At 52.4% G+C, this 15483-nt stretch overlaps 1 protein-coding gene across 3 annotated transcripts in view; it reads left to right on the plus strand.

The window, feature by feature from the left end:
- Positions 1-15483, plus strand: part of LOC125950651 (ets DNA-binding protein pokkuri) — a 35060-nt gene that overhangs the window by 13757 nt on the left and 5820 nt on the right. For 2 of the 3 annotated variants that reach the window (XM_049678834.1, XM_049678836.1), the window contains exon 3: positions 3747-3826. The gene's annotated coding sequence lies outside the window, so the exon portion shown is untranslated. Of the gene's footprint in view, positions 1-559; positions 963-3746; positions 3827-15483 lie in introns of those variants that run through there. The other variant, XM_049678835.1, reaches the window with a different exon arrangement.

Consider the following 15483-nt stretch of genomic DNA (forward strand, 5'->3'; position numbering starts at 1 on the left):
TATGTGTGCCCGAAATGATAAGACGCTGCGTCCGCATGCTACTCCGAGATTCGGCTGACGGTTCGGTGCGTCATTCTTTGCTCTCTCTCTCTCTGGTGTGTGCGCTCTGCTGATGACGGTGTAGCCCATCTCGAGAGCGCCACTCGCAAGCACACGCGTCGATGTACTAAGTCGAGGTCTCGCTCTTGCGCCCAGCTTCCTATGATTAGATTTACGACAAGCCAACAAACGTTGATGTTGGTGGAGCTAGCAGCTAGAGAGAGAGACAGAGAGAAGAGAGAAAGAGAGTACTTTAGAAGCATCACGCAGTTCAATAGCCTGGCCCGAAATTCACCTTGTCGTCGTCGTCGTCGTTAGTTGTCTGCTGCATCTCGTCAAACGATCGATCGATCGATCACACACTACGACAACGCGTCCGGGATAACGGTTCGCTCGGTGTGTGCGTGTCTCGGAGGCCCCAAGGACACCCGGCAAACCGCCACCTCGTGTCGTGTGGATGTCTCGATCGCTGTTGGCACGCTACGGTGCGTCGTGATAAAGCAATTTGATCCCGCTGTTGTGTGTGGAGGGCGGCTGGGGCTGTGTGTTCCGTTTCGCTAAAGTGTCGCGACGCCACCACCGCACTACCCGGGGGATCGATCTTGTGGTCCACTATAGGAAGCTGCCTGTAGAGAGGCACGTTTGTACAGTTATCGCGTTAACGGCCAACCAACCAGCAGTAGCACACACACACGCGCACGCGCCTTGCGCCAGCAAGCGAGCGAACGGTCACATTACGATTACTTCCTGCTTTGCGTCGCCGTGCTACTGATGGTGGTCGACGGATCGCGCGCGCGTGTGTGTGTGTGTGTAGCTGCAAACCGGCGCTAGATCGTCTAAGAAAACAGGTTTCGAGTGAGTCGCGCACCCCCTTCGTACATTCGCGAGTTCTTACCGCTTGCCATCGTCATCGTCGTCAATCAGTGAGTAAAGTGTTCTGTTGCTCTTGCTGCTGCTGCTGCTGCTGCTGCCAGACGGATAACCGGATATTTGGGTAGTTCCTACAATGGATCGAGGGGTTTTTTGGATTATAAATCGTGATCTCTCCAGCACCAGACACACAGACACACACATACGGGCGCATGCGCGCGGCATTCCCGTGATAGGGTTTCTGTGTTTACTTTTGTGACCTCGAGCGAGCCGCACACCATGGATGCACACGCTACTGCTGCTGCTGCTGGTGCTGCTGATTAGAGAGTTTTGTGGGAAAACACGGAACTAATGGGCCGACCAGCGTGCCACTGTAATGCAATATTGGTTTGGTCGTCGTCGACGCGCTTGTCGCTCTTGGTTTGTTGTTTTTGTTTGCTTAACCCCGCCGCTTTTCGTTCTAATCAACCGATCGTCAAGCGCGCCTCGTGGCGTCCACATTTCCGCATTCATCGTCCGTTTTTCGGAATTCGATGAGAAACACGAGCATCTCACCGAAGCTCATCTCGCTGCGAGCGCCACTTCATCGCCTACCTGGTTTCAATTTACAATTTTCTGCGCTTGACGGCAGCGATCGTAGCAGGCAACAGGAACCACCAAGTACAAGCACATCGCAGCAACAATCGAGAGGAAGTTGCACTTCTTTCGGGGCAGACATGCATCATCATCATCATCATTACACACATTGTGGGTCATTTGGAATGTTCAATCTTCTTCCAATGTTGGTTTCGGTTTCATTTGGTGGAAAATAATGATTTATTTCACCTTGGGCAGAGGGCGGACGAAGAAGGTAGCCTAGAACTTCATTTTAACCTCTTAGCAAACGTCAAAACACGCTAAATGGATCTTTGGGACCAAATTGGCGCAAAAACTTGACTTCATCCAACCGCGAACCGTGAATTGTGGTTCTGGCCGAATGGCCATCTACACCACCTTCTCTGGGCCGTGTGTGTGTGTGTGTGCTTCGGTTGCTTGTTGCGCTTCCCATTCGAAGGCGATGAATTATGGAACGTGCCGCCGTCGTCGTCGTCGTCGTCATCGTCGTGCCTCGGCCGCGTTCAACTTCCGTCTCCGTCTATACTCCCGGAAATGCATTTCGCGCAACCTACATTCGCGTGTGCGCGCGAGGGAGAAACATGCTAATTTATTTATGCTAATCATTCGCTAAACCCTTTTTCCTCCCGTTGAGAGTGGGTGTCGCCTGTACTTCCTGAGTGTATAGTGGTGTATGTGGCTTATGGCGTTTGGCGCGCGAGAAGAGAAAGGGCCGAGGGTAGATGATCTGCTCTGTACCAGCCTCCCCCCCCCTCCGCCCCGGGTGCGAGACTAAATGCCCTGCTGTGAGTGTAACGAGTCGACTTACTGTCGTCAGTTCGTGCCAAGACTTTAAACTGCTCGTGAATCATTTGGACTTTCCCGTCCGTCGTCGTCGTCGTCGTCGTCCGTTTCGAGTTCTTGACCAGCCCTTCCGACCAACGGACCAGTCACAACCCCACCACAACCCTGCCCGTTGGAACTTCCGATTACATTTTGCGGTTTGAGAAATGTGCCTCTCCCTTTCTAGCGTGCTGCTATACACGAGCGCATTCACCATCCTCTCTCACACCCGCTAAACCGCCTGTAGCAGCATGTCAGGGAGGGTATTCCGGCCTATATGGCTTCTGCTGCTCCGTCAAGAAGGAACCGTGTGGTGGTTGTGGCGGCGAGAAGTGCAGACGAGCGGGGTGCACAGACAGGAAGCCTCGGTTTGAGAAGCGATGGAAGCAGCAAACACACGCTGGCGCTATTTATAACAACCTCACACAGAGTACGGACCGACCGCGCGCGCTTTGGTCGATTGCTCGACGGCGACGACGACGACGAATCATATTTCCGCGTCGCTCGCGAATCTTGCTTCTTGCTTGCGTGTGCTTCCTGTTCTCTCCCTCTCTCTCTGTCCCCTTTCACCGGAACACGCGCATCGCTGGTATACCCCCGGGGGGGGACACTATTCCTATTGGCATCATACGGCATCGGCCTGAAGTGTGGTGTGTAGCCAGGTAGTTCCCTCCGTTTCTCGTGATGAGACCAGGCACCATTGAAGAAGCACCTCGAAACGCGTCGGTGTATCGTCCTTCAACCTTGGTTGGAGCGTGCACCCGACCCCTACCCAGGAATTCATAATTCCGTGGCCGCTCCGGCGGTGGCGGTCTAAAAGACTGACAAGAAGTGAATGTTAGATGCAAAAATTAAATTAAAAAAATAATAATAAAGCAACAACCAGCGCCTGGCGCTGCTGTAAGGACTTTGGACGCGAGAAGAGGTCGCAGTAATTAATTCGTCCACATTCGTTGTCGTCCTCACCCCATCGTCGTTGTCACTGGCACGGAAGTGAAGAGATTCCGTTCCCTTTTGCTCCCCTAGACTGGCGGTGGCGGGCTGTTGCATTCGGTTTTTTACATTCGCCAGAACACCATGTTGCACTCTCAATTCCGCGGTCTAGTAGAGGATGTAACTGAGAAGAAAAGGATTTGCACTCATTAAGAATGGGGGTGTAATCGGTCGCGCTGCTGTGGGGTATATTTCTTAAGGGCTTTCCACTTGTCGCCTGGCCTGACGTGTATCTTCTCTTTCGCTATCAGTTTGCTTAATTACACGCCGCCCATTCCCACTCGCAGAAGGTGGTCGAGCGCGTGAAAGGTGAACTCATTAGGGTCTAGGACTTTTCGTATTAAGAACCGCGTGTTGCGACAATTTTCTAATTTTGTATCCCATAATTATCTCCTCCTTTCCTGCAGGACGCACGCCGCCGCCGTCAGCAGCGCGTACGACGCTCATGGAGTATCAACGAGTCTAGAGCAATCCCACGTCCAAGTTGGTAAGTTTTTGTCCTCAAGAGATTCTTATTTTGCATACAGAACTACTTCTAGTTGAGCTTAACACCAGTCTCCATGACCGATAGATGGCGCTAGACGTCTTATCCGTCAAACTTAAGGACTCGTTTGACAGCTGTCAAAATTATAAATAACTCCTCGTCTTGAGGAATGTCTTCCGTGCACTATACCGGAAACCATATTTATCTGGTCAAAATGGTGGGACAAATAATTAATCAAATGCAGGCTCGCCGAATGGTACCATTTTCCTCACACAAAGATCCAACTATCAGTTCCTTCTTCTGCTTCTTCTGCTGCTGTCTTCGCGGTTAGTCTGGCCCCAAAAAACCATATCCAACGAAACACTTCCGCACGCGCATACTCAAACCATGGCGCAACGGTTTCGCGAGGAACCGCGAAACGACATTTCGATCTTTTGTAGCCGCAGCGGCAGGCACGGCAGGTCCGACTCAACCGGTCCACCACCGACAACGGCCCACGTGCATTATTCACGCTGTTTGGCACTTCCGCCTGCGCGAGTAGCAGGTGTACAAGGAGGGATGGGAACGGGGGGAGTGATGACGAACGGCTGCGACCGACCGACCGACCGCGGGCGCCCAAGTCAAACTTCCCGTTTTCGCAATCGACGTTCGCGGGGATGTGTATAGGAAACGACGACGACGACCAAACGCGTATTGTGGCGATGTGTCCAACCACTAATTGGGTTTATTGTGACGTTTTTTGTCTCTCTATCTTTCTCACTCTTTCGCTCTCTTGGGGTAGGGATTTTGGTTTGTTTTTTGCAAAGTTCCTCCGTTAACCTAAGGTGGCAGAGTGTAGTACTCGCGCCAGCACGTCGTACCTCGTTCAAGGTCGTTCTTGGAGCGCCGCCATGACGGATGGAGAGAGAGACAGAGAGAGTTACAAGTAGTAATACCTTCTTCCTAGCTGGACCTTTGACTTGACCGTAGTGTCTCTAAACAATTCCACAGTTCGGATTGTGAGCTCCGGTTCCATTAGTGTAACTGTTCTCCTCGAAGATCGACTTAAAGGTGAGGAACGTTCCCTGCATTCCTTCGGCTCACCACCGCGATCAAACGGTGTGTATCAACGTAAGTGTGCGTCGTCTTGGTCGTCGTCGGCACAACAAAGCAAACAATTGGGACGCAAAAAAAAGAGAGAGAGAGACACGGAACACGAACCGTAAGTGTATGGTGACTGTTGTCCGCACACAAGTGTCTCTAGGGGTTACATCAGCTCCGTTCGTTGCGCGACCTCACGGACACACACTGAACCGACGGCGCGGCGGCGCCAACCACCAACCCATTCTCCTGTCCGTCTTCCACCATCGCGATCTTGCGTCGCGCGTCTTGTGTCGCGCGCTGGGGTATGAATGTACCGTTTTGTTAATGCGTTCGCTACTCCCCACCATGACCGCTGTCGTGGTCGTTTACTTCCGGATACGGTACCGGCGTTGCTGCTTTGCATGCTCCATTCCCCCCGCTACTTCCAAGCTCCATGCTTTCCGTTTTCCTTGTTCCGGGCGAACCCATCACCGGAAGCGAAGCGAGTAAGCGACGACGACGACGATCGATCGTGGCGCACGTTGCGACCTTCACCCGTCGCGACGTCGTCTCCGTACCCGGATGATGATGATGATGATGAGAATGTACCTGATGAACCCAACTCCACCACCACAAACGGGGCCGATCAATTGACGTCGTCAGTATCCGGAGTAATCCGATTACAGCGAATGGCCAGAATTCTCGGACTCGCGACCTCGTTTCCGGGTGGTCATCGCTGTTGGCGATTTCCCGGGTTCGCGTTCGCGGGACATTTGTGGCGACATTTCCGGACCCGTTTTTTTTGTGTGTCTTTGTGTCCCATGCCGGACGTGCGCATCGCGTGCAACCGGAAGGAGAATCCAAGCGAAACGAAATGAGATTCGCTTTTCTCATTTCCGGGCACCACCACCAACGTTCTGCTTTTCCTCCTTTATCCCTCCATTTGCTTCCGGAATCGGGATTTTATTTTGCTATTTCCTCTCCCTCTCTCTGTGACTGTCAATCGATCTCTGGCTGTCCTGTTTGTGTGGCTATGTGCATGGTAGTAATCGCGAATGCACCACACACGACGCCGATGATGATGATGATGTGCGTTATGGCGGGGGAGGGTTGGGCTGTGGGTGGTTATCGATTTTCTAACCTCACTTCCGGGCCACCATCGGGTATCGTTATCATCGCAGAACTGCTCGTTGAGGATGGGGTGATGGGTTGTCCATTAGTGTGATAACAGTTCCGGTGCACACATTTCCGACATTTGCGATCCCCCCGGTACGCGGGGATTGATTAACTAGAACCGGAAGTGGTGGCAGAAGCACTATAAATAGACAATCACGATGGAGCCTGCAGCGCGGACCATCACTGCACCATCCGGAGAGCAGGAGGAAAATCAGAAAACCATCGGAGTAAGCTGGTGCAAAAAAGTCCGCTCCACGTTCGCTGCTGCTGCTGCTGCTGCTGGAGGCCATACGAGAAAAGGATGGTTGGAAATATGAAAATTCATTTTCATATCCCTCCGATTTTTCCGCATTTTTTTCTGTTGCTTCACACACACACACACACACACAGTCATTCGCGCTAGCCAACTCTGGGGGGCGAGCTTAATTTAAAATTTTACAGCTAAATAGAGAGAGAGGCAAAGAGAGAGAAAAAGGGAGAGGCTGGAAAGGATCGAAATACAAAACAATACCCCACTGCACACACACATACACACACATGGTGTGCTTACCACATATTGTGCCTCGGATGCAGGCAACAGCAGCAACAGCAGCGCTTGGCCATCATATCATCCAGAGGCTACTTGTGCGCGATGCAGTTGCATTTCACGCCATGACGAGTGCTCCATGTGGCTGTACATGCATTCATGCATACGCGTGTGTGTGTGTGTGTGTGTGTGTGTGTGCATACGGTTGGGTGGTAGTGGGTGGTTAGGTTGTGTTGCTTTGTTTTGTTTATTTATTCAACCACCCAACCCCCGCGCGTTGCTCTCTCTCTCTCTTCCAATCCGGCGATGAGTTATAGTGGAACACAAAATGCACTTCCGCTTCGTGGACAAGAAACAGGAGGACTTCACGAGGAGGAAAGGAGCAAAAGGGGGGGTAATGTGTTGATTTTTTGTTCTGAAAATCGATGAGCATAATGCTCCAACTGGTGTGGTGGCCATGATGATGGCTCGTTGGTTGAAGAACGAGGCGGTGGAAGGTAAGGTGGAGATGCTCTTCCCCCACCCGCTCGCTCTTCAGCGATGCATTCCCGGTGATCCTTGGGTCCGGTTTCCATTTCCTGTGTTTCGGTTCGTTTCCTTCCTCTTCCCCGGGGGGCGCGCACTCCCGGCACCCCGCCACCCTCTCCAAGCGGCTGCAGCATTCATCTGGAGTGGTTGGAGTGAACTGTGGATCTGGGGATGTGTCGGTCGGACATCCCCTTCGCTTCATTTTAGCCTCATTCCGTGTTTCCGATTCTCGCACCAACTACTGCTGCTGCTGCCCATTCCTCCCGTCCCCTTGAAGACCTCCCCAGCACACGACGGGGTGGCAAATTGGCAAAAAGGGTGAATTTGATTTTCACGAACTCCCGAGCCCCAAAACGAAAAGCGAATATTTATTGGAGGGTTTTTGTGGGGGACGGTTGATGAAGATAGGGAGAGGCGTAAGGGGGAGGGAAGTAATATCCGGCTGCACTTTTTCCTTGTGACCACCGGGAATGGCGTCTGCATGGCCAGTAGTGGATTCGATCGTGGTCGTCGTCGCTCGTCTCTTGCTATAAATTGAGGAAATTGATTTTTGATCTTGACGACTCTCGGATGGCGGGACTGCGCCTTGGTTATCTCTCCCTCTCTCTCTCTTTGTCTCTCCTTTTGCCATCTTTTGGACATTCCACAGACCGAACAGGAGGTGGTGACCACAGATAGCAATCTGCTCTCCGTGCTCCGAAAATATCGAAAAACGCGCGCGCCAACGCCAACCAACTTCCTGCGCTCTTCTCGCTTCTCATTCGCGGTCATTCCGATGTCTCGAACGGCGGACAGGAAAGCACTCCGAAATGAGGACAGATCGCCTGAAACCATTCGCCCCTCCGTCTGCGTGTGTGTGTGTGTGTGTGTGTGTGTGTGTCTGTGCGTGTTGATTGCATTAATTAGAAGGCATCCGAGCGAGTTTTCGAAAAATGCCAATTCCCCCAATCCCTTTTGGTGCGCCCGTGTCCGCTCCGTGACCACGAACAGGGGGCCCAAGGGGGAACACACACACACACACAGCGAGGTGCAGGGAAAGGTCCGTTCGAAATTGAAATATTAACTTTTATTTGCCATTTCCGGTGCACACAGCATGGCGGACAACGCCGTGGCCTGACCTCGAGAATCTGTTCGAGAAGCTAAGGCGGGTGCGGTGCGGAGGAGGGGCTGTGTTGGGGTGTCGACCGAACGCGGCCGGTTCGTTCGACAGCGTCTTCCGGCCTATTAATTGCCGGCTGGCGGGCTGGCTGGCTGGTGCGCGCTCTCTGTCCCGGTTCTTCGTCGCGACCTGCGTGGCAGTGGCGAGTGAAAGGAAAGGCATGTAGGTCCTCGCCATTGGGTCGCTTCGAGATTTATCTTCCATCCGGTATGTGTGTCCGTGTGTGTGTGTGTGTGTGTGTGTGTGGTTGTGAAATTCCCCGGATGCTGCACCACACTATAGCACCACCACCCCACGGCCATTAATTACGCTCCGAAACTGAACGGATTCGAGTTCCTGCTGCTCGTTTGCACATTCCGGAGTGACCACCCGCACGTCTGTTTGTTTACAAAACATACGGCTGGCTGGCTGGCTGGTTGGCTGCCACTCCTCAGGCAACTCCCTCGTCGAGTGCGGGTGTTTCCTCCGGATCGTAATTACCCTTTCCTCCTCTGATAGGTTGAAGGTCGCCGTTACTGAGATTAGGGGAAAGCGTCTCACGCACGTGAGCTGTTCTGTCAAATGAGACGAAAAAGGATATCTTTTTAGTAGTATCTAAACAGGCCATTGACAAACGCTCACCACTAGAGTGAGAAACAAATGTCAAGTCGATCATAGTCGCCATCGTGATCGATCGTGCGTAATCGAGGTTACGTGACTCAGAAAAAACGGCGGAACACCGCGGCACCATTACGGCTGGAACCGGAATGTGTGCTCGCCCGGCATGTGTGCGTTCGTGCATGCGTGCGTTCGTGCGTGGGTTGCTTACTCTGTCATACCGTCGCCGCCGCGCACCGGTTCCATCGGTCGACCGGCCGTTGGAAGAGAAAGAAAAAGGAGAAAGATTGGAGAGAGAAGGGTCCGGACCAGCTGGCGACTTGGTTACTTAATCGTGTTATATGAATTTTAAAGTTTGACCGACATTTTACCGTCCGGCCAATGTCTCTACCCCTCTCTCTCTCTCTCTCTAAAGATGGTAGTTATCAAACCCCATCACCACCACCAGCGCTACCACTGTCATAACCCGGCATCATCGTCGACACAGTTCCCCCCGAGCGGAACTGAGTGAAAGACTGCGCGTGTCGTGTGTGTGTGTGCGTTGCGATGACGCAACTGGAAGGCTTACGAGCACTCTCTTTCTCTCTCCCACCCTCTCTCTCTTTTTCTATCTGTCTGCCGGTCTGTTGCATTTAGCGGTGATGTCTTACAGCCTGTGCCGGCAGTGGCGTAACGTTTGTCGCGGGTCGCTTGATGGCTTTATAGTACTCTCCACAGCCTGCAGTCTGCCAGTCAGTCAGTCAGTCAGTCAGCTATCCAGCCCGTTATCATTCGTTCGGTTGACAGCAGCAGCTCACTTCCTCTGTCTCTCTCTCTCTCCTCGGATCTTCGTGATGCAACGGCGCGGCAGAGTTAAGGCGATCGTCGGTGATGTCAGCATCTCGATCTTTGTAGGGGCTCCTTCTCTCTAAGTCATTGGATATGGAGTTGATCGTTGATCGAGATGGATCGATGACGTCACTAGAGCATTTCAGTGCATCGATCAAGGATCGATCCGCCAAAAACCAGCGTCACCGATCGCGATCATACCCAGCATCCATTTCCTGGTGTGTGTGTGTGTGAGGGGGTGTGCGTGTTAGCCGTTGTTACGTCACGCCCGCTGACCAGCGTACCGTTCTATGGGAACCAAATCGCATCAGCTTGACCCCTCTCTCTCTCTCTGTCTCTCTCGAGCGCTGCTCCTAATCCTTCCTTTCACGTCCATCGAAGATGCCTCTCCAAAGGTGGGATGGGGGGCCAGAGTGAGCGAGCACCGTCCTCTCCCCACGAAAAAGAGAGAGAGAGAGAGCAAGAGAGAGCAAGAGAGAGAGAGAGGGAAGAGATGGATCCGGATCCAGCGTGCGCGCGAGATTTACCGCGAGACCGCAACGTAGCGAAGCGAACGGGCCATTACCATTTAGCCGGAGGCTGGTTCCCTTCTCCCTTCTCTTGTCTTGTCTCTCTCTCTCTCTCTCTCTCTCTCTCTCTCTCTCTCTCTCTCTCTTCTTTTACTAAGTAGTTACCGCACCCTTCCTTCCAGGTGTTGGAACGCGTGAATCTGTTTCCTTTCCTCTAAATCACTCCGGGCATACCGAGCTCGTCGTCGTCGTCGTCGTCTTGCCCTCCCTCTCCTCCTCCCTCTTCGAGCTCACACGCTAAGCACCATAAGCACCCGCGATCGGCGGCTTAACGAGCTATGCAAATGAGATGAGAATGAGAAACAGCAGCCAGCAACAGTCGTGTATAGTGTGTAGAGGAGGCAGCAAATCGTTTTGAGGAAGTCGTCGTCGTCGTCGTCAGAGTTACCGTCGCCGGTTTCAACCTTCCTTTCCACCCTAAATAAAAAAAAACCACAAACCCTAAACACATTGGCACGATCTTAGCCGCTTAGCCGCAGCAGCCCATATTCGCGCTCTGTTTAGTCGAATTAGTCGAATGATCGCGGGGTTGGCTCTGGCTAGAGCGTATCTCCTCGCGGTCGCGGAAGTCGCGTATCGCGATTCGCGATAGGTGAGACGGAGAGAGGATCGTTCTAGGAAGTCGTATGGTGATGGCTTTCGTCGGTGGAATGGCGTGTGGAAAATTCAAAACCGTACACTAAACACACGCAGGCGGGATAAATATTCATTCGCGCTGGTGGTGCTGCGGGGAGTCGCAGCAAGAGGAAGACGCACGAACGAGAGGATGCTGCGTAGTAGAAGACGGGGACCCCCGAACAGCCGAAACCTGTAAGGTAGTTTTGTTGCTGCGCGAGTGTCTATAATATCAATTAGATTCGAGCTGGTTAGCTTCGTTTCCTCTTTTGCAACTTCCTGTCCTCATCTTGGCCACCGGAGGAGTTGCCGGGGGAGAGGCGAAGTCAATAACAACAAATAACGCGATCTCGACCCGGTACTGGTCGGAGATTTACAATAATTGAGATTCTGGGCCAAAACAAACCATATCCTAGCCGGATATATACGCAAGCTGCGATGTTCCGATCCGGGCATTTTATGTTGGCGATCGTCAAGTTCTTCGCGATCGATCTTAAGGTAGACTTGGACCAAAATTCTGCTGCTGCTTCAAGTGCTGCTTGGAAACAGTGCTCTTGAAGGAACCCCTACCTTGAACACGTCTGTGACCCGCGGCGTGTAGCGTTTCTGTTTAGCATTTTTTTTGTAAATATTCATTCCCGAGAGCACTATACAAGCGCCATCATCGCGATCGGCCTCTCGTGTGTGTGTGTGTGCCTTGGTTCAGAACGTCTTCTTGGGGCCGCTGGGGGCGCTGCTCCAGTTGTACTGCTGCTCCTTCTCCTGCATGGACTGTAATGACTTCCTTTTCACGCTCTACGATCGTCGGAGCGCGATCACTGCTTCCTTTTGCGCGTTAATTACACAAAAAATCCCGTTGCCTCCCGCTGATCTTGGGACACGGTGAAGACCCCGAGAAGTCCCGAGAAGTCCCGGTTAAAAAGGAAGGGCCGGGGGATTCCCTCGTAAATCGATCGAACGGGAGAGAGGATCGTTCATTATCGATTAATGACAGTTTGTCGATGCTGCCTGTTAGGGTTGGCCCTCACTCATCATCATCATCATCATCATCATCAGCAGCAGCATCAGAAGACTCTACGTTGGTTCGATCGTGCCCCATCGCGACGATATCCGGGCCGTTACAATCTGGTGTCCGTTGTTGTGGAAAATTCAAATTACAATCCGCTATAAAACGATCGCCACTTTCCTCTGCTGGCTGGTTCACCGGAAAACCCCTTCTGCCACCTCTCTCTCTCTCTCTGCGCGCCAGATCGTCCTCTTCCTTCTTGCTTAACGAGAATAACTTCATTCCTTGCTGCTGCTGCTGCTGCTGATGATGATGATGCCGGAGACACACAGAAGCGAGATAAGATTTGTTCTTTGTTCCACTCTGTCTGCTGCTGCTGCTTCTCTCCACCTCAGAAGTGGCGCATAACGAGATTTTGAGAAAAGAAAAATAAAATAATTATAACAAGCGACAAGCCGTGGCCGAGACACAGAAGACACACAGTCAGGGATAAAGGGGGAGGGTGGCGAGATGAAGAAGAAGGGCGGTAGAGGATCGTTCCTGTTCCAGCGTTCTGCTGTGTGCCAGCGACAAGCACCGGCTAGGAACTTTATTTATAATATCATCTTAGTTTCCGTTTAAACCGGTTGTGACTGACTGACTGACCGGAGCGGAATCTGTGTTCACCTCTCCCCCTCTTTCCCTACCTCTCAACACCCATTCCAACTCCCCCCTTTATGCTCCATCCTTATCACTCTGTTTCTTCTGCTCGTTTCTCGCCGCTCACGGCATACCTAATTGCCCTCCAGCCGTGATGGCGGAAGTGTGTGTGTGTGTGCGCGCGCGAGAAGGATGCGAGAAAGAGGCCGATCCGTAGACATGGACCCCTTGGCCGGTCGGTCGGTCGTCCGATACGGTCGGGTCGACCTGGCAGATCTCGGTCGTGTTCTCACATATCCTCCGCATGGTGCGCTCCTGGTTGTGTTGCTGCTTCGAAGCGCCAACACTTAATTTGTGTGTCCGCTAGAATGAGAAGCTGCTGCTGCTGCTGCGGCTGCTGTTGCTGTTGGGGCCTCCTCCGTTCGGTCGGTTTCTTCCCATTTCTCATCCATCCTGCTGCTCCCGGAGAGGGGCAGCGTGCGAGGTAAACAGGAAAGAACACACTTAATAAAGGAAAACACAAAATTAACACAAACCTGACGCGCATCGCCCTAGGCGCTCCCGCAAAGAGGAGAAGCCAGGTGTGGAGGGAGGGAGGGGGCAGGGGGACTGCTTTATTATCCCGCGTTCCGCCGATGGGGGTTTGGTCGCGCCAGAGGAGGAAGCGCAGCTTTGAAAGCTTTCATCTCGCTTCATCTGCTTCCTCCCTCAGGGGAGCTGCTGGGAGGGAGCATTCCTGAGGTGTGGACCTTAGGAAGGAGTAGTAACCGTGCGCCGGGAGAGAATAGAAACTAATAAAATGAGACAGCGCTCGTCCGATAGCCCAGCAGCAGCAGCAGCACCGTTGGGTCACCGTCTTGACAGCTGCGGGACCTGTTGCGACGCTCTGCAGAAGAGAAGAAGCTTCTCTCGATCTTTCGTCTTCGTACAGAGCGCGCTTCTGTAGCTGCCGGTTATACACGGATCAGCACATGTTGCCCTAAAGGACCCCTAAGAACTAGGAGGAGGTCGCTCGGCTTCTACTCTGCATCGAATGCTCGAACGATCGCCCTTAAGGATGTTCCACTTCACTTCTGGTGTCCAGATTTTTACGATTCGGTACCGGTCATGGAATTTGTGGTCTGTTCGTTTTCCGCATCTCTTCCGCTCGAAATCAACGTCTTCGACGACGACGACGACGACGAAGACGATGGATTCCTGGTCACAAAATGAAAGGAACCTAGCACCGACCGAGCCAGACCGACCATAATTCCTTTTACGCCCTCCGGCCAGGAAATACAACTCCAGTCCCCAGAGTCTCTCTCTTGCTATCTCTCTCTCTCCGTTTTCTGTTCGGTCGATAACACTGACCCTTCCTTCTGTGGGAATAACCGCCCCAGAACGCGACGACGTAGAGGAGAAGAAGAGCGATCCCCAGTACTGCTGATGGTGATTGGTGCAGTCATGGGGTGCAGAGGAATGTGCAAACGCATCGCTTTGCTGTGTGCTCTGGTGTCTGCGTACGCGATCGCGGAGTTGTTGCACTCTCGCCTTTCCGGCAAGAACACCGAGAGAATCAGAAAGAGAGAGAGAGAGAGAGAGAGAGAGAAGAAGATCCCAAAGCACAGTTGTGTATCGAGAGGAAGGCGCATGTGAAAATGCAGGAAGATCAAACATTAAAACCCACTTCCTGATCGTGGTTTTGCGATTGGCGATGGTGCCGGCATGCAACCGGCGACGACGAGAGAACCTCGTGCAGTGGTGATGGCAGCATCCAGGCAAGTGCAACCCTCTTCCACATCACCAAGAAGAAACGGTCGTCTTTCGCTGGTGTGCATAGCGAGAAGACGTCAGACGACTTATGAACTTGCTGTCTAGAGCTTGCTGCCTCTGTAGAGCATCGGCAGCAACATACTTTTATTAATAGAACAGCGCGTGGTTTCACATCATAAACTCGCCAACAGTAACTCCAGAGTGTAGTGCACATTCCATCGCACCAGTGTGCTACTAGAGGATTGTTTATTATTTGGCGTCTAGCGGAGAGCGAAAGCAAATACCGAGGATCCTAGTAACAGACGCCTGATGGTGGTCACCCTTTTGAAGGTTGCATGGCGTCCGGTTTTTGGAGACATTCTGTTGCCATGCTTTTTTAGAGGTTAGGTTTTAATGGTGACTCGTGATGCGCTCGTCCACCAATTTGACATTTCAAATCATTCTCCTCCATATGGTTGCGTCTTGTCTGGGCTGCATGATTCAGCAGTCTAGCCATTTCCTGTATTTATATAGAATGATGGACCTGCTTAGAGCGTAAGAAAAGGGAACAACAGTTTGAAGTTCATAAACATCTCACCGCACCGAGAGCGTCAAGATCAAGTCTTCAAGATCTCGGCGTGATTTGAACTCTTCCGGACAGTCGTAAGGTCTTAGCCAGCATCGACGAACACACAGGCCACGTCTGCACGCGCTCTCTACTGATGCATACAACGACGCGTGACCGATGCACTTGCCTTGTATGGTCTTCTTCCAACCGCATCGCGCATTCCCAGTCGTGTACACCCATGTGGCCACCTTCCTCGTGGCTTGTGGATGAGCAAAATAATTAACGGATTGTGTGCCGAGGCATGGCATATTGCAGAGAAAAGCGCAAGCACACAGGAAATGGCGGATGAACGACACGAAGCGCACAACGATGACGACGACCAAGACGACGACCAAGACGACGACGACGACGACTGGAAGAGCAACACGCATCCCATCGACCTCTTTCTCGATCGCTCGCTTGCGCATCTCTGCCCCTTCTCACGTGTTCCGAACGAACGAAACCCACCCCTTCCATCGGAGTCAGAGGTGGCGGAGGGAAGGGAGAGAAGCATATTTTTATACGTCCCATAAAAAAAATCAATTTCCGCTCAAAACCTGAACCATAGCGGATGTTATTTGAATACATTCTCTTCGGCGGTCTTCCCGGCCCGGCTC

The sequence above is a fragment of the Anopheles darlingi genome, chromosome 2 (assembly GCF_943734745.1).
Source record: "Anopheles darlingi chromosome 2, idAnoDarlMG_H_01, whole genome shotgun sequence".
Classification (NCBI taxonomy): domain Eukaryota; kingdom Metazoa; phylum Arthropoda; class Insecta; order Diptera; family Culicidae; genus Anopheles; species Anopheles darlingi.